The following is a 22,253-nucleotide window of genomic DNA, read 5'->3' on the forward strand; positions in this document are numbered from 1 at the left end:
GGGCGAGAGCGGGGGCAGCTTTCTGGGCTGGCTCAGCCGGCCGGGGTATCAGGCTTGCCAGTGGAGCAGCACGCAGCTGCGTAGGGCACCAGGAAATTTGGGGCAATCTGGTGCCCCAAATTTCCTGGTGCCCTATGCAACTGCGTAGTTTGTGTATGGGTAAGGACAGCCCTGCCCCTAATTGACATTACTATATCAGTAAAAGTTTTAAGTGTAGACTTAGTTACATAAGCAAATGCCCTCTACTATATAAGTGTCTCAGAAATAAGAGCAAATGCATTTTGACAAAATAGAGTGAAAAGCTTTCAAGAGTTTTCTTAGGATCTTTGAAATTTACCAAAAGTGAATAGCACTACCTAAGTTCCCGAATCCTGTGAAGCTAATACTTAAATTACAATATCTTGGGAGCATCAAATCTTCTCTTGATCAAAATTCATTTGAGGAAAAATCAAGGTAAACAGATATCCTCTTTCCTATGGAATGTGGAGATTACCTGAAGAACAAAACTGTTGCCATCTGTATAGATGGCATCTCAAAATAGGGGAGAACATGAATCTTTTGTGAGCAAAATACACTTGCCACTACAAACAAACAAACAAAAAGTCTGTGAAAAGAGAAAAGCATGAATGCAATACTAAAAGATAAAGCAGCACACTGAACATGCATTTCACCAAGCAAACATAAGAAATCTCTAAAGTTTGGAGGCTATTTGAGAAGTTTATTGAGAAGTTCACACTAAGAAGGCCCTGTACACTGAATGCTGCTATCATGTGCCGTAGGTGGTTGTGAGATGGAAGATGGATGGGACAGAGGTTTTGGAAAAATACAATTAAGCTCCACAGAAGCGTAGGAGGGGAGGGGATCTTGTCTTTTCTAAAGCTTAGTCCAGCAGTCTGGCTACAGAAAAATTTAGCATACCTGATCAGCAAAAGAACAAAACTTGCAAAAGAAGAGAAGAGATTGATATAGAAAGAAGGATGAAGATTGTGGTCAAAATACTTATTCGATGATTGGCTTTGCTAAAGGTGGTATCAAGGGAACTAAGAGCAGCCTGTTATTCAAAAAGAGCATGTTAAGCAGAAACCAGAACATTTTTCAAAAGTTTCTTCTCCCTCTCCCCATCAAAAAGCACTGCAAGACTCTTGAAGCAAAGCCACAAAATAAGTGAAAAGTATTACTATTATTTTAATTAAAATTTGATAAGATAAAATGGTTGAGAGCTGTCTCAACTATTCACACTGGGATGTTCTGTATCTCTAGCAGTGAAACTGTACACTAAATTTGCCATTTGTGACTGTCGTTTGGTAATTAAGGACCTGACCCAACTCCCACTGGCTTCAGTGAGAGCTGGATCAGACCCTAAGTCCCTATAAATGAATGGACAAGTTATTTCCAATGTAGGGGAGTGGAAAGGAAGGATCTAACCAGACACAGAGATCTTGTTCACACAACAGATTATTAAGTCTTAATATAACTTTATTGAAATTTGGAATACAATCTCTCCCATGGATCACATCTATTATTTCTATAGCCTGTTCTGGGGAATGATCGGGTCTGAAAGCTACAAAATGAATTCCTTTAAAGGGCAATCTTATTATACATTCTGATCAACTGGGGCCAGAAAAAAGAAATACACAATGGGAATCTGAGGTTTAAAGATGATTTAGCAATTAAAAAGTTAACATCCAGAACACTCTAATGCATTTATCCTATAACAATTTTACCTGGTAGGAAGAAAAGTCCAATAATTTACAGAATATTCCTATCCTCTTTTCTGAAATATAAAGATGAATGCTTACTCTGTGTGAGAATGGGGAGACTGATTTTCCATTCAATTTCAAGCAATTCACTTTTCTCTGCTTTCCTTAAAAATATATGTATTTGACAAATAATATAAGCTTCATCACACTGCATAATGGAGAAACACTGTATGTACAGAAAAGCATATGCCTTCTATTTCATTAAAATGTCCAGTTGCAATTTAGAATTAAATTATGTACCTCATGAGTTCTAGTCTCTTTAAGGACACAGGTTATACTGAACTGTGTGAACCCCAAAAGCCAAACTTCTCAATAAACAATGATCCACATTTTAACTTTACCATCTTAGATTTTCCTTTTCCAGTTCACAAAATCAAATGGAAGCAATACTATCCCAACCAAAATAGCAATTTGTAGCCTTTCAGTATTGGTGATCATTTCTAAGATTAGTTCTTTAATATTCTATTATGTGTTCATTCAGGAAAGAGCTGCAAAGAACATTTGATCTGAAAAATAAATGTTCCCAATGACACCATTGATCACATCCTTAATGTTACATACATTCCTTACACATGAACATCAAAAGATGCAAGAGCAGCTAGAACACTAGTGACCCTTATAATTCCAAGATTAAATCCCAACTATGTTCACATTATTTCTTTGGAGAATCTTTCTCCACATCCATATAAGTTATTCTTTCTTTATATCACTAATGACAAGTTAGTAATGCACTTTTTGTAATATGTGGTGAGATAAAAAAACATATGCTCTTTGTTTGGAAAATGTATTTAAAGCACAGATGAAGTTCAAAAAGTTTCTGGAAACCTGTTTTGTAACATTTTATCAGCACTATTGTATGTTGCTGATTACAAGTCATCCTTACCCATTGATAAGATTAACCATTTACCTTTTTAAAGATCATTTACATGGCTTATCAAAGTCGTCAGAGTTTCACACCATCCAAACAAAAGGGAATTGCTTAGCCTGCAGGTAAAGGTGCTTGAAGCAACATTTTCACAAACTTTGGAGGGAATTGTGTTTTAATTAGTCATAGAATTTTGAAGTGAGTGTGACATTTTGGTCTCTGACTGCCACAGTAGGCTTCTTCTCTTTATTATACATCCTAAATAACTGTGATGCTGTGTACATATATTTCTCTCACCAAAAAAGAAACATACAAAGAAAATGTGCCAGCCTTACAGAGGTGCAGAAGGGGGAAGGAGAGGAAACATTTAGTCTTTCCTCCTTCTCACAATCTTGTAATAATCCATCAGCAGCAGGACTATTTCCAACATCCTGAAGCCCGGAGCACCTCCAAACAGTTGCCTTTTGCTTAAGTTAACCCACTATGGAAATGTTCCCTTCTTTACCCCATGAGGTGACTTCCCTCCACCAAGACCACAAAATTAAATGTTCTCACATACAAAATGGGCAATACCCACTCCCAGATAAGTGACAGGTTTCAGATCCAATATCTCACAGTCCTTTAGAGCTAGATATGGGAACTTTATAATGGAAACTTTCCAATGGGATTCTAGATGTAGGATATCCTTACACAGAAGGCTTTAAATTCATAACACTTTTATCGATAGAAAAGCTATTTAGAGGCCATTTTTAGAGATACATGAAATTTATTCATTATATCTTTCCCTCCGAGGTCTCTAAAATTGGACTTTGGCTTTATAGTTAGAAGGTTACAAAAAAACAGTCCCGATAACATTTTTTAAAAACTCTCTAAAACCTTTTGAAAATAGATTTTCTGTAAAATGTGTTATGACAGAGCAGTATATGTCTGAATCAAATTAGGAACTCTATTCTATGTGAGAAAATATTGGACACTGACTGCACAAGTCTGCCCAAAGACAACCTACTGTGCTGCATCCCAGATTACTGCTTTGTCTGTAAAAGGTGTTTGACACCCTGTTGAAGGACTAACATTAAAAGCCATCAAGACCACAATCTTTGTCCAACAATTGTGATTGTCCCTCAATTACTGGTCTATCCTTTTGTAATACTGGGTTTTCTACAAATTGCCCCACAGGAGGAAAGAGGCAAACAAGACTGGTGTGTCTGTAGCTTCTCAGGTGGAGCCTGTGGCACAGCAATAGAGCAGGGTCCTGGGGGAGGCCACCGTCACCACATGTAAGCAGGTCAAGCAGAAAAAGGAGAGTGCAGGAAGGGGGAGATCAGACTAGGAGAGGATATGTCTCAGGACTTCCATCATTTTCAAAGACCTGTAACTCTCAAGTACTTTAAGAGTAAAGTCACTGTGATTAAGAAATTCCTTTCCTAAGCCTGTGTTCCTTGCTTTTCTGCCATGTTGTCTCTGAAGGGGTTCAATTAGAAGCCCAGACTGCCCAAAGCCTATGTACAGATCTGGGGGAGCACTTGTACGTGACTGAGGGAGGGGGGAGTTCAGGAGATCATAGACACGGATTTCAAGGTCAAACATGGCTGGACAGAGCACCCAACATCCCAAGGAAGGGTATCAGACAAGCGGGCTGAGCGTGTGCCCTAGGGTCTCAGAGCTAGAAACAGTGACTAAACTAGACCCATTGGCTTGGAAGGCCAGGTGACCTAGTGATGGGGTTCACTCACAAAAGACTGATGTCTGTACAAAGAGCACTGTGAGAAGTTTTGACATATGTCTCATACACCTAATGCATGATAGCATGGTGAGATATATGGATTTGATTCACAGTCACTAGAAAAACTTGTATATTTCTTTGTCTTCACAATCCATGAATAATGAGACAATCTCAAACACATGCTGATAAAACCTTCATACCATACTATCCCATCAAGTCTTTTCTCTCTCATATTTATCTTTTAGATACAGGTTTCCGAGTAGCAGCCGTGTTAGTCCGTATTCACAAAAAGAAAAGGAGTACTTCATCCGATGAAGTGAGCTGTAGCTCACGAAAGCTCATGCTCAAATAAATTTGTTAGTCTCTAAGGTGCCACAAGTACTCCCTTTCTTTTAGATACAGTTCATCTGAACGTCTATGTTGCTTTAATATAGTTTTTTAAGTAGTATTATATTACGGATTTGATACCACTATTCTTGCACACCACATGCACACCAACACCACAATAATGTGTATATATTCACTAACAAAAAAGTTAGCATCATAGCCAAGACCACATTGTTTGCTGCAGTACAGCATTTTTTTAATTGTGGAGACAAACAAAGCTAAGGTTTCTGCACTTTGGGGGTATTATTCACAATAATTTCCATATACCTTAGTGATTATTCTGCTTATGTAAAAAATAAGAAATTAACTCACCACAACATTTTGAGACAACTTATTACTACACACTATTTATAAGAAACTTTTTTCCTAAGACCTCTAAAAAATGATCTCTCTTAGAGCAAGACAGTTATAGAAACTTAGTCATTAAAGCATATTACACAATCTCAGAAGTTTTCTGTGCAATTTACTGAAAATTCAGAGCACATTATTTCCTGTAACAAAGTTATATATAGTCTTGTAGAATGAAATCAAAATTTGCTCCCAATATTCATATAACACTTTCTGCTATGTTTCAGAGTAGCAACCGTGTTAGTCTGTATCCGCAAAAAGAAAAGGAGGACGTGTGGCACCTTAGAGACTAACAAATTTATTTGAGTATAAGCTTTCATGAGCTACAGCTCACTTCATCGGATGCATTCACTGGAAAATACAGTGGGGAGATTTATATACACAGAGAACATGAAACAATGGGTGTTACCATACACACTGTAACAAGAGTGATCACTTAAGGTGAGCTATTACCAGCAGGAGAGCTGGGGGAGGGGGGGAACCTTTTGTAGTGATAATCAAGGTGGGCCATTTCCAGCTGTTGACAAGAACATCTGAGGAACAGCGGGGGGCGGGGAATAAACATGGGGAAATAGTTTTACTTTGTGCAATGACCCATCCACTCCCAGTCTTTATTCAAGCCTAAATTAATTGTATCCAGTTTGCAAATTAATTCCAATTCAGCAGTCTCTCATTGGAGTCTGATTTTGAAGGTTTTTTTGTTGAAGAATTGCCACTTTTAGGTCTGTAATCGAGTGACCAAAGAGATTGAAGTGTTCTCCGACTGGTTTTTGAATGTTATAATTATTGACATCTGATTTGTGTCCATTTATTCTTTTACGTAGAGACTGGTCCAGTTTGGCCAATGTACATGGCAGAGGGGCATTGCTGGCAGATGATGGCATATATCACATTGGTAGATGTGCAGGTGAACAAGCGTCTGATCATGTGGCTGATGTGATTAGGCCCTATGATGATGTCCCCTGAATAGATATGTGGACACAGTTGGCAACGGGCTTTGTTGCGAGGATAGGTTCCTGGATTAGTGGTTCTGTTGTGTGGTTGCTGGTGAGTATTTGCTTCAGGTTGGGGGGGCTGTCTGTAAGCAAGGACTGGCCTGTCTCCCAAGATCTGTGAGAGTGATGGGTCGTCCTTCAGGATAGGCTGTAGATCTATCTTTTTTATCTATTTGATGATGTGTTGGAGAGGTTTTAGTTGGGGGCTGAAGGTGATGGCTAGTGGCGTTCTGTTATTTTCTTTGTTGGGCCTGTCCTGTAGTAGGTAATTTCTGGGTACTCTTCTGGCTCTGTCAATCTGTTTCTTCACTTCAGCAGGTGGGTACTGTAGTTGTAAGAACACTTGATAGAGATCTTGTAGGTGTTTGGCTCTGTCTGAGGGGATGGAGAAAATGCAGTTGTATCATAGAGCTTGGCTGTAGACAATGGATTGTGTGGTGTGGTCTGGATGAAAGCTGGTGATGAAACCAGTCGGAGAAAACCTCAATCTCTTTGGTCACTCGATTACAGACCTAAAAGTGGCAATTCTTCAACAAAAAACCTTCAAAAACAGACTCCAACAAGAGACTCCTGAATTGGAATTAATTTGAAAACGGGATACAATTAACTTAGGCTTGAATAAAGACTGGGAGTGGATGGGTCATTACACAAAATAAAACTATTTCCCCATGTTTATTCCCCTCCCCCCCACTGTTCCTCAGACGTTCTTGTCAACTGCTGGAAATGGCCCACCTTGATTATCACTACAAAAGGTTTCCTCCCCTCCCCCCACCGCTCTCCTGCTGGTAACAGCTCACCTTACCTGATCACTTTCATTACAGTGCGTATGGTAACACCCATTGTTTCATGTTCTCTGTGTATATAAATCTCCCCACTGTATTTTCCACTGAATGCATCCGATGAAGTGAGCTGTAGCTCACGAAAGCTTATGCTCAAATACATTTGTTAGTCTCTAAGGTGCCACAAGTCCTCCTTTACTTTCTGCTTTGTATCTGAAGGGGTTCCTTAAACAAGCTGAATTTCCTCAGCAGATGTTACTCAGTGATCTAAAACACCAGAATCGGTTTCTTGCACATTATAAAATGAAAAGCAAGAAATGAAGGAAGGATCCTAAAGTATCAACAGCAATCTCTGAGTTGTTAGAAAGCATATTCAGAGAAGCAATGGTTTACTAACTTCTCATGAAATAAACAATGAAAATGTCAGCCACACATTAATGCAATTCTTGCACATGAACAATCTGATAATGTAACATTCTGTATCAAGCCAATATTTTCATAAATTATGATGTAAACAGAATACTCGTCAATTCACCAAAAGATATCAAAGCTACCCTTTTATTACAAGCAATCCAAGCCTTGAGGCTAGGGCTATCAAAAAATATTTAGTTTCCAAGCCAACATTTTTCCTACTTGTTTTATTATGAAACTATAACACATTTTCAATAATGTTTAGCTTTGCTATACAGAACAGCAAATAATGTCCCAGAACCCTTTGGAAAACCTGACATGTTGAATGATTCTCTAGTCAACTTGTGTGTTATTACGCTGAAAAAATGTATGTAAGATCATTTGATCATTGGAAACACTGGAAAAGCATTGGGAGCTTCAGGACAGATGGACGAACTTCAGGTCATATAAAATACTACCAAAGCTATATTTGAAGAAAGATGTGAAAGTCCGTGAAAGCGCCCAGGGTAAGAATACTTTGTGTTGCTAAGAAACACTGAAGATGAATGAAGTAAATTGTTTCAGTTAGTGGAGCCAACTCCAGCCATCTCTTGTTTATTAGTGCAATGTTTTCTTTTATTGGTTATTCATTTTAACAGCTACACAAATGATATACCCTCATTAAACTAGACTGAGACATGCATATATATATTAACACTTGAAAATAGCTAAGTTATAGAATCTACACTACATTCTGAGTAGAATATACTTGCCACACTTTCAAAATTCACATTATTGAACGCTCTATTTTAAAAAGTCCAAAGATGTAAAGAGCATGTATTAGAATGGACCTTAGTGAAGGATTCTGTAATATTAGAAAATTTCAAGAACAGAGGTATCATATCAGGAATATACTACTACTTAAATAAAAAACCTATATTGAAGCAACATAGATGTTCAGATGAACTGAAATAATGTTCCTCACACGTTCTTGTCAACTGCTGGAAATGGCCCACCTTGATTATCACTACAAAAGGTCGTCGTGGTCGTCCCCCCCCCCACCCCCGGCTCTCCTGCTGGTAATAGCTCACCTTACCTGATCACTCTTGTTACAGTGTGTATGGTAACATAATTGTTTCATGTTCTCTGTGTATATAAATCTCCCCACTGTATTTTCAACTGCATGCATCCGACGAAGTGAGTTGTAGCTCACAAAAGCTTATGCTCAAATACATTTATTAGTCTCTAAGGTGCCACAAGTACTCCTTTTCTTTTTAAGGAAAGAAATTCTTTTTAAGCTTCCTTTCACCTTGAAGTTGGAGAAAAAGAAATTGAGATTCCATTAGTTTCTTTCAAAAATATGCAAGATTCTAGTGATAGGTCCAGTATATATATTGATTGCCTTTCTAGTTTAGAATTTTATTTTATTAATCTATTTTCAGGCTGTTCATTAGTTTAGTATCTGAGTATATGTCCAAAGTTTCCTTAATAATACAGTTCTTCAAATAGATTATCAGCATACTTCCTCACTTCTGAGGTATGCATGCACCACTGGCCACAAGTCCGAACCCACTAGAAAACAGTAACTGTTGGGATCACATTCAAGTTCTACCACAGAACTAAACATTCTGTGTAAAGCACTCTAACCCTACTTCCATCCCTTTCCATTTACTCAGAATGTAATGAAGACTCCCAAACAGAGAGGCACATAGTAGTAGGAAACATACATCTATAATGACAATCTATTCAAAGAACTATAGTTATTAGTAAGCAACCTTTCTTCTTAAGGTAATGTATGTTACAGAAATATTTGTGGGAGAGAAACTAGCAGTAACAACTTTGATGAAGGTGGGCCTAGAAATGATCAATTAAAGCTTGCAAAACTGCTCTCTCTGGGCATCTGATCTAGCTGCTGAGTCAAAAAAGTAATTCTGCATAAAGACATGACTTGAACTCCAGGTAGGAGCCTTACATAAAGGCATTCCTCATACATACTGAGGAGGCTGCTTTGGATCTAGAGGAATGTGCTCTAAAATCTTCAGGTTGACAGCTGCAAGATTATAACAATTTGTAGGAAAACAGTTTAGACAAACGCTAAACAAAATGTTTTACCCCCAAATTTATTTTCAAACAATTTAGGAGACTTATTTAGTTCTCTCTAGTGCTCTTCCAATGGATGAACTATGCATCTTCTATAATGAATGAGACTGGTGTCCTACGGAAAAAAACAGTACATGATCATGTAATTTAAGATTACATACGTACATATGCTACCGGCAACCCCGATAAAATAATGGTAGTGTCACCTTACAGAATTTGATTCTTTTTAATCTACTTGTTCAATTTTATTGACTCTAGCATGGAACTTCATCTTAGCTTCAGGAAATAGTGAGAAATGAACCCCTTCCTCTCTTAGTGCCAGAGGACTGCCTCTTCTATTGCTCTCAGTTGGAAAAGAAAGGTCACATTGTCTCTCAGCACTTTCTCATGAGAAGGATCCCTGAAGCAGGATGGTGATGAAGGGTTTGGAGAAGACACAGAGTGGAATTTGATGGAACAGCCTATTTGAATTATCTCTAGTAGCCACCTGTCCAAGGTAATTCCACTCTATGACACCTGACCAATTTTCCAAAAAGGAGAATAGCGAGGGGGAAAAAATGCCACAATTGGCTGAAGTTATTAGGTGCCACACCAAACTAGCTGTCTCAAGACAATAATAAAAGGATCTCAAGTTGCCAACGAAGTTGTTTTCTGTTTCTGCTGCTTCTCTTTCTGCTTTAAGAAAAACTGCTTCTGATCAGATTTGTGGTATTCAGGAGCTCTCTAACAAGAAGCAGTATTCCTCTGGAATCTGTCTGTATTGGGTCAATTTCCCTCTATCCAAAGAATGAGCCAACCCTAACTCTGAGGTGAAGAAAACAGTCTCCTCAAATGGAAAATTACTGAACTTAGTCCTTATGCTGTTTAGCAGAATAATCTTGTGTTTTCAGAGCCCACATTCACTAATAGAGCCAAGAAACACAGGTTTCCTACGAACAGGGAGAGCCCTGCAACCTGTCCCTTTGATTTAGACATCCAAAAAGATGTGGCTATCTTAATAAAGAGCGTGTCTCTACAGACATCTTCAGGGAATAATTCAAGGGAGGAGTTCCCTAGATCTGAAAGCCCTGGATCTAACCTTAAATTCTATTCCTGGAAGAAATGAGATCAACTGTAAGGACCCAAGATATGAAGGGTGAGAAACCCTGCAGAGCTGCACAGAGGAAGTAGAAGATTATGAAAGGTCTATCTTCTGATAATCCCTCACAAATATGCACTGTAAATCAAGGCTGTATCAAACCCCTTCATGAAACTGACTCAGTACCCAGATCTGACAAGGTAGTCAATACAGACAGAATTTTATGTTCAGCATCTCATGAGGAACTGAGATACTTGACAATAAGCTATCACCTGCAACTGTTTCTAAAAATTTTGAGACTTTCTCTGCAATGATGCAACCTTGGATCTGTTCCTACTGTGCTTCTTTGTATCTTAATGCAACAGGAAGAATGCTCAGATTCACAGCACTTTTCTCTTATTATGTGCCACAGCCCCTGGTTCCTTCAATAGTCTGCAACTATTATCTCCTTGGCTTCTTTGAGGGAACCTTCAGAACTCACATCAGATCCAAACTGCTTCCTTTACTCCTTTTGTGCTTCTAAAGCACTCTGCCAAGACTACTCTAAAGTGGAAGCAGTCTGATTGGGCTGTGAGTGATTCGCCCTCTCTATCATGAAAAAAAAGGAAGTGACTTTCCTGCTCCTTGCAGGCCCAAATGGGCCATTGATATATGTCTTTTTCTAAACAGCAAAGGCAGTGGAAAAGATGGTCAGAAAATAATTCATCACAATCACATGAAGCATTTAAACTCCAAGCACACAAATCCTCTACTGGGGAACTGAAGTCAAGTTACAGGAAAGGCAACAGAAAATGATCAATCTGAACCTAGAAAGCAAATCAAAATGTTCAAATTAGACGACTATGTAGAGCCTAATTCTAACTAGAAATATTTAATACTAAACAAATTGTTATTTTTTTAACAGCAGCAAATAACCCTTAATATAAGAAACAGTAAATAAAATATATAGTACAGAGAAATAAGGAGAAAGGAATTGAGATTTCTGAACTTACTGTCACGGGAAAGGAAATGAGGTAGAGTCAGGGCTAGGGCTCCTTATATAATTTCACATGGAATAATTAGCTCTTCACCAGTGGCTACTGCTTTCCAGAGGTTCTGACTCATTGAGAAGATTGTGCACACATCCTACAAGTGCATTTCTCTCTTCTCTACTGACAATCTATTCCCAGGAGAACATCATAATAATGATAATATTTTGCTACAGAATTAAATGTACAATATGAACAGCACTGTGATTACTGTGATATCAGTGCTACAGTGAAACCACCACTGCTGGGTAATGACTTTCTAAAAGCATACTGCATGGTTAAACTTTTTTAAAAGTCATACATTATAAAAACAGGATGCATGGTGGCTAGCTCCATGTTCCAACGAGATTCCATGATAGTTCTAAAAAGAAAAGGAGTACTTATGGCACCTTAGAGACTAACAAATGTATTTGAGCATAAGCTTTCGTGAGCTACAGCTCACTTCATCGGATGCATTCAGTGGAAAATACAAAGGGGAGATTTATATACACAGAGAACAAGAAACAATGGGTGTTACCATACACGCTGTAACAAGAGTGATCACTTAAGGTGAGCTATTACCAGGAGGAGAGCGGGGTGGGGGGAACCTTTTGTAGCGATAATCAAGGTGGGCCATTTCCAGCAGTTGACAAGAACTTCTGAGGAACAGTGGGCGGTGGGGGGAATAAACATGGGGAAATAATTTTACTTTGTGTAACGACCCATCCACTCCCAGTCTTTATTCAAGCCTAAGTTAATTGTATCCAGTTTTCAAATTAATTCCAATTCAGCAGTCTCTCATTGGAGTCTGATTTTGAAGTTTTTTTGTTGAAGAATTGCAACTTTTAGGTCTGTAATCGAGTGACCAAAGAGATTGAAGTGTTCTCCGACTGGTTTTTGAATGTTATAATTCCTGACATCTGATTTGTGTCCATTTATTCTTTTACGTAGAGACTGTCCAGTTTGACCTGCACATCTACCAATGTGATATATGCCATCATGTGCCAGCAATGCCCCTCTGCCTTGTACATTGGTCAAACTGGACAGACCGAAAAGTTGCAATTCTTCAACAAAAAAACTTCAGAAAGTTTTCACTAGTGGATGTGAACATGCCTTTGCACTCTAGCTCATAGTGGACAGTTTTCCTAGAAAATTACCAATACCATAATTGCTGTTAGCACTTTTACTGTCAGCCTCAGAGGGCCAAGTAGTTGAACAGTTTGTGGCACCTAAATCCCTAGAAGTAGTCCCAGGACAAAACTGGAATATAATGCTACAGGTGACGTATGAACAGTTAAATCTTCAGTGTTATTAATCTATAACTCTGTGTGTATGTGCATGTGTGAGAGAACGAGAGAAAGATTTAAAATCTTAAAACATCCAAATCCTTTATTTCTCACGCTTATCATTAACACAGTGATATGTCCACCCTTACTTACTTATAGATTCATAGATATTTAGGTCAGAAGGGACCATTATGATCATCTAGTCTGACCTCCTGCACAACGCAGGCCACAGAATTTCACCCACCACTCCTACAAAAAAACCTCACACCTTGCTTGAGGTTTAATAAATTACAAGGATAGCATTAAATCTTGAAGCATCTGTAATACTGGTGAGAAGACTTTGGATAATCATACTTCTCATCTATCAGTACTATTATTATGGCAGTAGCCTTATTTTAAAATCTAAGAGCCGCACAACTGATTGTGCTCCTTTTATCTTAATCCTGTGGATTACTGTTTTGGGGGGCACAAGCTAACACAAATAGGTACTAACCTCATTCATTTATTCTAAATACTGTATTTCTTTGATAAATTACACTTACATATTCCTCCATCCCTCATCTGAACACCACATAATTACTCATATCCCAAATCTGTTGCATTGGCCATATTTTAAGTATAGGGAAGCCTGTTTATTGTCATTTGTAAATAGATAAGAACTTTGATTTCCTGCTTGTAGGAAACACTGAAGGTCAACTAAAAACATGTGTGTGTGTGTGTGTATATTTGGGATAATAGATAGTTTGGAGATGTGGTTTTCAGATTTGCAGAAATCCATATAAATCTGTTTGAAGCTTCACACATTTATTTTTACTTTCACATCTGATGTGCAGCAATATGGATAGCTAAGGTGTACATTTAAGACACATACTTTGAGATATATCTATTCAGAAGTGACATTAACACTGGGATATGTGTTCTTATAGCAGTAAAGCTGTGCATTATCACTGTTAACTGCACTGCCTACTGATGCCTTAGGTGGGGGAGGTTCTCAAGAGCCTGCTGTTAAAAATTCTGCCACCAAAGATTAGCATGATTTTGCTGTCCCTTGCAGATTTGGTACACAGGATTTATCACACTCAAATGAGGGATTTTTTCCTGGTGCTTCTTGTTAAAATACTGGTAGCATGTCACTGGCACTGCCAAGATTCTTAGAATCATATATAATGAGAATTATTTATAGTTCGTTCTCCCCCATCCCCGTGTTTGACTGTTTTTGAAATTAGATATACTGTACAGCCAATCTAACAACGACCAGATACCCACACTTTTGAGGTCTTGTAATTTTCTGACTTATTTTGTTATTGCTTTCATATTACATTGTTTCATATGCAACATTACAATTATTACTACTATGGAAACATCCAAAGGGCCCAATCAAGATTAAGGCCCCATTATTCCTATTGTTAGCAATAATATTTAATATTAGAATAGATTCTCAGTGTATTTATTTTAATATTGCACATAACTAAGCATATCTAAATTCTGCCCACATCAACAAAAATGCCCACGTAAGACAGATATGTTCCTTCTGAGCACTATATGCAATTTATGCTCTGACTTATGCAGGAACAGTATGTGAAATTCATAGTTATGTTTTTCTTTAATTTATTTATTCATTTATTTTTATGTGCAGTTTCAAAAAGTTCCCCATAACTAAGTAACATGAAAGTATTCCAAAGTTCATAAAGAAAAATAAAACCTTAGAATCTGAATTATCCAGACTACTTGGGCAACACCAAATATGCTTAGCTAATCTTTAGTCAATAGACAAGGAGTCAGTCTGGCAAATCATTAGCAAGAGAGAGTCTAACAATTGGGATTCTATCATATATAAGGTTATATTCATCTTTCTACACACTGTTGGGATATAAATCTAAAATCAAATTGTAGATTTGAATTTTTCCTTATTTTACTTTATCAAAACTGACTTCTGACACTGAGATTATACAAACTCATACACATGATATAATGTAATCTCCAACACCAAAGTATTTTTACTAAGTCTAGGCTTCTAAGAAAAATGTACATTAAAAGGGGGGGGGGGGGAATGATGAGAATACGTTCCACTTCAGGTCTTGAAAGCTCTAATTAAAATTCAATATTGCACTTTGCATGTGGGTTCTTACATGAAAGTCCTGTCATGGTTAAGGCTTAAGGTTAAGAGTCCAATAAAACAGTTCTATTGAATTATACCAACCCATTGTTATACACAATACTGCAATCTGCTGCTCATCTTTACCTAACCACTGGGCTAAATTTTAAACCAACTTAATGTATGGCTAGCACCTAAGAACTAGAGCAGAAAAAAAATCCAAAATAAAATCAGCATCCATTATAATGGACTTGTTCCTGCATCCAAACTCTTCCTTCCTCCTCGTAAAAAGTTTACATATTTGCATTCATTTCCTCTAGTTTACTATTCCCATCATCACACAGTCATGTGTTAAAAGATCTGGTTAGACCTACTAAACGTATTTATGTCAGAAAAACTCCCTTTAATTTGGGATTATTTTAAAAGTTTTTCTTGAAGCATCCTATTATTATGAAATATTTTCTGATGCTAGAGTTTTAATTTAAAATCACATCTTAAAATGTATTTATTTTTTAAATTGAATTCTCCTTTCATTTTTCTTTTGTTTTAAAACAATTCCACATACTTTTGCAGGGGTTTCAACTTTAGTGGGATTTTTGTTTGATTGGGTTTTCCTTGTCCATAGTGTAATTATTTTAAAAACTTAGTATTTTATTAATTGTATTACAGTAGCATCTCAAGATTGGAGCTCAATTTTGCACTGCACTTCATAAACTCACAGAGACAGACCTTGTCCCAGAGCACTTACAGTCTTTTTTTATTAAAAGCTATTAAAAAAAAAACACACAATAATTTCACATGCTCGTTGTGATACTGAACTGTGTCTAGGCTCCTTGAGGCCTGCATCAGACTACTGAGGAAGCTGTGTATGTTCTGAGCGCCAGCAATACCTTCCTCTATATCCCTGTACCTGTGAGATGAACTGTATGTGAATGCTGGAAAACCAAGTTAGGCAGCTAAGCATATAACAGGATCAGCACACCAATTCCCCTTATGTCAGACTGCTGAACTTTTTCCATGAGTACCCTGACCAGTGGCACAGTAATGCTGTGCTCCTGAAGAGGGTGCAATGCACACACCCCACCCTCAAGAGTTACAGCAGCTCCCCCAGTTCCCCCCACAATGGAGCCTTTTGAATTGTGTGTAGCTGATCAGCCTCCTTTCAGAGCACTGGGTTTCTTTCACTCCACTTTTGACCTGGGCCCTGTAAATAGTGGAGGTGCTGCTTAGAAATCATTATAAAAGCCTCAGACCCTGCTTCCCCACAAGGGCGCCCCATATCTGCGAGCAGCACATGGCAAATGAGAGACCCATACCCGGGTCCTGCTGAACAGCAGCAGCTCCCCAGTCTGAGGCCCCTCGTAAGCCGCAGCTCTGAGAGGCTTCCAGTGTGGGGCTGGGGAGCCTGCACCCCCTGACCGCCAGGAGCAGAGTCGCCCGTTAGCTGTGGGTGCTGGCCGCCCCGAGGGGCTGCGGGGGGGCTGCAACCCCACGTCCCCAGCAGCCACCGGGGGGAACAGGGGCCATGTTGGGGGCTGCCCCCTGGATCAGCAGTAGCGGCTCCCCCTGCCTAGAGGCCGCTGTCAGCGCTCAGGGGCCACTTTCGGGGCAGCTGGGGCGGCTGCACCTCCAGATCAGCAGCCCCCCTGCGAGCGGCAGGTGCTGGGGAGCCACATTAGACGCCGCACACAGTCCCGGGCCAGCAGCTACCGCTCTCCGCCTCCCCCTCAGGAGAGCAGCCCTGCCTGGGCCCGGCCCCCTCCGCCCCAGCCGCTGTCTGCCCCCGTTCTCCTTCCGGCCGCCGCGGCCTCTCCGCGCTGACCCCTTCCCTCCCGGGCTCGCTCTCATCACGCGGCCCCACTCCTCACCAGCCCCCCCGCCCCCGAGGGAACTCACCTCCTCCTCAATCCCGCCTGGAGGCCGGCGGCGGCACCGACGTGCTAGCGTCCCTGCCCCGCCCTCCCCTCCCTGCGCGGGAGGCTCGGCTTCCCCCGCCCGCCGGGCCCCTTCCCTGCCTGCCTGCCTGCCTGCCTTTGCCCGTCGCGCGGAGCCGCTGCCCCCTTCCCCGCCGCCGCTTTTGCATGAGGGAGACGTTTCTGAATTTCTCACGGACACACCCCTGGCAGAAGGCTGGCTGCCTCCCTCGAAAACCTGCCCCTGCACTTCCCCCCCTGAGCAGGCACAGCCACCCCAACCCGGGCTCCTCCACAGTTGCCCTCCGTCCTTAGAGGCGTCGGGCCCTCATGTTACACCCCAGCCCCTAAAATCATAGCTCACCTGTCCAGGGTTCAGAGTAGCAGCCGTGTTAGTCTGTATTCGCAAAAAGAAAAGGAGGACTTGTGGCACCTTAGAGACTAACCAATTTATTTGAGCATAAGCTTTCCTGAGCTACAGCTCACTTCATCGGATGCATGCTGTGGAAAGTATAGAAGATCTTATTATATACACACACAAAAAATGAGATGAGGTATTTTTTCATGCTTTTTGTGTGTATATAATAAGATCTTCTATACTTTCCACAGCATGCATCCGATGAAGTGAGCTGTAGCTCAGGAAAGCTTATGCTCAAATAAATTGGTTAGTCTCTAAGGTGCCACAAGTACTCCTTTTCTTTTTGCTGTCCAGGGTTGGCGTGCCCTCCTCCCTAAGGATCCAGAGCACTTCACGCACAATACACACGGGGGGGCAAATTCAGCCCTAGGGGAAACAATTGCACCTCCACTGGGCTTCTGGGGACTCAGGCTAACTGTGCCAGGGTTCAGTTTGGCTGCTAAGCTACCTCTGGCATTAAGATGACCAACTGTGCCACATTTAAAGGACACCTTTGAGTGGGAGCCTAGCGTCCCAGGTCGCCTATGAATGTTGAACACATTTATTCCTGACTTTAGCAAAAGATTCTAGGCTGTGAGACTGCACGTGTGATTTAGTACTCTGTGATTTGTGTGCCACAAAATTAGGTACTGACTGAGACTTCTTGGCCCCCTATTTTTCATACATCTGGCCTTTTATTTCTTTGAAAAGTAGGCGGTCAGCCGAGCTGCAGTGCATCCATTCCTTCCAGGCCTGCCAGGATTTCCGCTAGAAGTGGAAATATGCCCCCTTGGGGACTTTTCTACCTCTCTTTGCCAAGTAATCTGCCAGCTCCTCCCCTCGGCCCCTACCTGTTTAGTTTGTTCATCTCCATGCTTTGAAAGCACAGTCCCTCCAAAGTACACAGACTTTGCAGCAGATCCACAGACAAAGGGAATGTTACCAGACTTCTAAGTCACTGTGTATGGCAGTGGTTCTCAAACTTTTTGTATTGGCAACCCCTTTCACACAGCAAGCCTCTGAGTGTGATCCCCTCTTATAAATAGGGCCCTGCCAAATTCACAATGCATGTTGGTCAATTTTACGGTCATAGGATTTTAAAAATCATAAATTTCATTATTTCAGCTATTTAAATCTGAAATTTCATGGTGTTGTAATTGTCAGGGTCTTGACCCAAAAAGGAGTTGTGGGGGGTTGCAAGGTTATGGGGGCGGGAGGGGGGGGGTTGCGGTACTGCTACCTCTTACTTCTGCGCTGCTGGAGCAGCACTGTCTTCAAAACTGAGCAGCTGGAGAGCGGCGGCTGCTGGCGGGGATCCCAGCTCTGAAGGCAGCGCAGAAGTAAGGGTGGTAATACCGCGATCCCCCTAAAATAACTTTGCGATTGCCCTGCAACTCCCTTTTAGGTCAGGACCCCCAATTAGAGAAACGCTGGTTTCCCCCATTAAATCTGTATAGTATAGGGTAAAAGCACACAAAAGATGAGATTTCATGGTCTGTGACGTGTTTTTCATGGCCATGAATTTGGTAGGGCCCTACTTATAAATTAAAAATGGGGGGGTAACTTTAATTTAACAGGTGCTCAGGCTGTCACTTCCATGCCAGCTCATGACCCCCAGATAATAACCTTGCAACCCCCAGTTTGAGAACCCCTGGTGTATGGCATCTGCAAAACAGACTAGAACAAAGTGGTACTAGTGAGGAAAAACAAAGGGAAGACACACTAGGGGAGATTTGGTGGTGATGGTGGTGGTTAGAAAGAAACAGAGGCACCAAAAGGAATTTGGTAAAGTGGGGTAGAGGAAGGAGAAAGTAATAGATGGAAGAACTAGAGAGAGGGGAGAGAAAGAAAGGAGACAGGGAAGAGTTCCAACCAAGCAGAACAAGGAAAGGGGTAAAGAGCAGTGCTTAATTTGTAATGAAAGAGTTGCTGGGGCTCATTTTTTTTACTTTCATAACTGAGGCAGCAAGCCAAGAGGTGCTGTGGCTATGAACTGCCAAACCTAGAGGTGCCGAGGCTGAGTCCTGGCAAGCCCTGGCACAAATTAAGCACTGGTAAAGAAGCTACATAAGGCTGTACACGAGGGAAGGGAATGGAGGGAAGGTGGTCAGAAGCAGCATGTACAAGAAAGCAAATAGGAAAGACAAAAATATGAAGAGGGAGATGGTGTGGGACAAGCAAAGTGTGAGAGAGAAAATCATGAGTATTATTTTCAAGTATATTTGGAGGGGTGGGGATTATGTTCTTAGCTCTGGACAATCAAACCTCTCCAGGTATTGTAACTTTTAGGAGATATCAGGCACACATTACAGATTGAGCAGGAAAAGACTTCAGTGGAGTATTTTGTAAGTTCTGTGCTCCAGCCTCAGTAACTTACAAATATTGCAGGCAAAGGTTTTCATAGAAGTAATATTTATAACCCTGACTCAATCTTAGCACAGTTTTTGTCTTGGAGTATAGCTAGACAAGTATGTAGAAATAGAATTAACTAGTTTTTGAAAAGGAGGCTCATGATCAGTAAAATTTCATGGACCCAATTCTGTTTCCCTGCTGATGCAGGCAAAATTCCCAAGGAATTTAACTGTTTAAGGACTGCAGGACTCCTTTGGAGTTACATTTTCTCCCTGCATTTGTAATTTTATGGTTTGGAAACAGAGGTGAACAAACTAGTTTGCATAAGAACTCACCCAACCTTCACTCAAGCCAAAACTGAATATTTTCTTAGGTTCAAAAAAGCTTAGCTAATTTGTTTTCAAATTGTTTCTCATTGTTATGTGCTTCTGCACTTCCTGATACCATCCAGCAGTGGAAGTGCCAAAATATCACAAGACAGGCAGTTCGTGCTATTTTTTTAACCTAAGTGGAAGCAGGAAATACTGAAAATCTTATGAGAATAATAATACTAAACGTTTGTATTATATAACATTTGACAAAATTCGACCTGATCTTGCAGACTTTCCTCATGTCAGGTGTCCCATTGGGACTCACACTGAGTAAAAATTGCAGGAAGTATCAGTCCCATTACATTTTTTTCCTCGCAACACCTTGGAAAATAGGCAAATAAGGTTATTTATCCCCAATTTATGAGTGGAGAAACTGAGATGGAGAAATAAAAGCCAAAATCTTTAAACGTGTCCACCAGTTTTTGAGCGGCCAATCTGAGATGTCATGGGTCTGATTTTCAGAGGTGCTGAGTTTACAGTTTCCATCAAAGTTAAACTGTAGGTGCTGAAGCATAAATGTTTTGGCCATAGTCTTCTGCTGGGGTCTGCAGTCATAGTACCAGTTTTTAATTGGCTAGTAGTCTGTAGACATATATTGTTACAGTTCCTTTCGAATATTTTTCTACTTCTCTCACTCATTTGCATACTAATGACATAAAAATAGGCACATCCTTTCAGTAATTAGCTGGAGCCCAGAACTTAAAGAAAGAAAAAGACCACAGCATTATGGTAGAGGGATGGTACTGAGGAAGCTGCAGAAAGGAGTCACTTCTCTTGTACTCAAAGAGTGCCTTTAATTTAGAGTTCAACTATTTTACCTCTGTGTAACAGGGATTAACTATTTGCTTTGCCTAATAACTTTGCCTCTAGTGAGCCCTTTAGTTACTTTTTTCACTGCAAATCACTGGATCTGTCCTAGAGCCAATCCTGCTGCTGTAAAAGGTGGGGGGGGGGGTTCTTTTTCCCCGAAAGAACACTATTAATAGTAAAGGCTACATAGTCAGTGTAGTTCCTTGTCAGGCACAGTGAAGCAGAGCAAGGTAGAGAGTAGTCAAAGATTTTTGATCTAATGAGGCACTCTGCAACTTGTAGCCATATGAAGTCATCAAAAGCGCTAGCTAGGTTCCAGTCACTTAAAACAGATTAGTGGGGGCTAGATGGCTTCTGGGATTTGTAATGGGTTATAGAGCTTTTCACATTTAGGTCACAGGCTTGAGTCCAGTGTCTAGAAGTTGTCACCATATGGCAGCTGTTTTGAAGCTTTTATTAAATATATTAACAATCTCATAACATGGACAATTGTTCTCATAACAGAAACATCACAATTGGCAACCTTGTTGGCAATGTCTGCAAAGAGATGCAGTATGGAAGAAATATGGAGACTATATTGCCTACTCATCCCTAGAGTTCAGGGGTACTTGGACTTAGGTAAGGAAGGATAGTTTGGGGAAGCTTGCATTGCCACTGCCTTTCCCTAACTTTTCTGTAGATAAATATAGGATTAAATTCTCAGTCTGACACTTCACAAGCAGCTCATTCACTACAGAATTAAATGCAGAGATCTTTCCATGGTATTACTTGCAGCAATTTTCTGCTTGTCTGCAATTAGTGTTAGCCATCCAGGATCGGACAACTAGAAATATCTGGTCTCCAGTGATGTGACCTGTAAGCTCATGAGACAAAAATATTGTTAATAATGTACCACTAGCATATTTACCTATTTAGCTATCAGTAATTTAATTATCGGTCCACCCTATCTTATTGATGTCTCTCACTATTAGCTTTCTTAGTGATGCCACTCACATAGCGGTAGCCTTTTCTCTGCCCTTTTACAAAGTCTCATCTCTATCCTGGTATAATTGCCGTAATACCTGAGCACTTCTTAAGTAAACTTAATAATGTTGGTGCAAGAGCTTTCCCCTCCGCAGCTCATGCCATCTGGAGCCTTCTTGTATGCCTATATATTATCAGTGTTGTACTTGATTTCAAAACTCGGTTGGAAATCTACCTTTCCTCCCCTTCCTCTACCTTTCATCTCTGTCTCTTTCTCTCCTTGCCACATTTGTTTTTCTGTAAAATGTCTGTGAAGCATGTTACACAAAATATTGTACTGAAGCCTCTTATTCTTGTGCTATCTTTAAAAACAAAGCTTGTAAAGCTGGTATCCAAACAACCAGCAGGACTATACTTTAAGAAAGTATTTTCATGAAAACTTTGAGGGTCTGGTTTATTAAAGCAGATCCTTAAGATGATTGGATCTATTCCATTAGTAGATTTATAAAGTGTACAGACTGGGTAAACAACAGTGACAGCTTGGGGAAGTGTGTGCACCTGTTTATTAAAAAGACGTTAACAAGGGCAAATCTAAAATAAGAACATGTACCACAACTCAATTTTCAGCAAATTT

At 40.2% G+C, this 22,253-nt stretch overlaps 1 protein-coding gene across 18 annotated transcripts in view; it reads right to left on the bottom strand.

Annotated features, from left to right (window-relative positions):
- GTDC1 (glycosyltransferase like domain containing 1) overlaps positions 1 to 16,808 on the bottom strand; it is a 298,462-nt gene extending 281,654 nt beyond the window's left edge. For 15 of the 18 annotated variants that reach the window (XR_005227437.2, XR_006285007.1, XM_043525659.1 and 12 more), the window contains exon 1: positions 16,710 to 16,799. The gene's annotated coding sequence lies outside the window, so the exon portion shown is untranslated. Of the gene's footprint in view, positions 1 to 16,709 lie in introns of all 18 variants that reach the window. The other 3 variants (XM_043525657.1, XM_037913111.2, XM_037913103.2) reach the window with 3 other exon arrangements.
- Between the last annotated feature and the right edge of the window lie 5,445 nt (positions 16,809 to 22,253).

The sequence above is a fragment of the Chelonia mydas genome, chromosome 11 (genome assembly GCF_015237465.2).
Source record: "Chelonia mydas isolate rCheMyd1 chromosome 11, rCheMyd1.pri.v2, whole genome shotgun sequence".
Classification (NCBI taxonomy): domain Eukaryota; kingdom Metazoa; phylum Chordata; order Testudines; family Cheloniidae; genus Chelonia; species Chelonia mydas.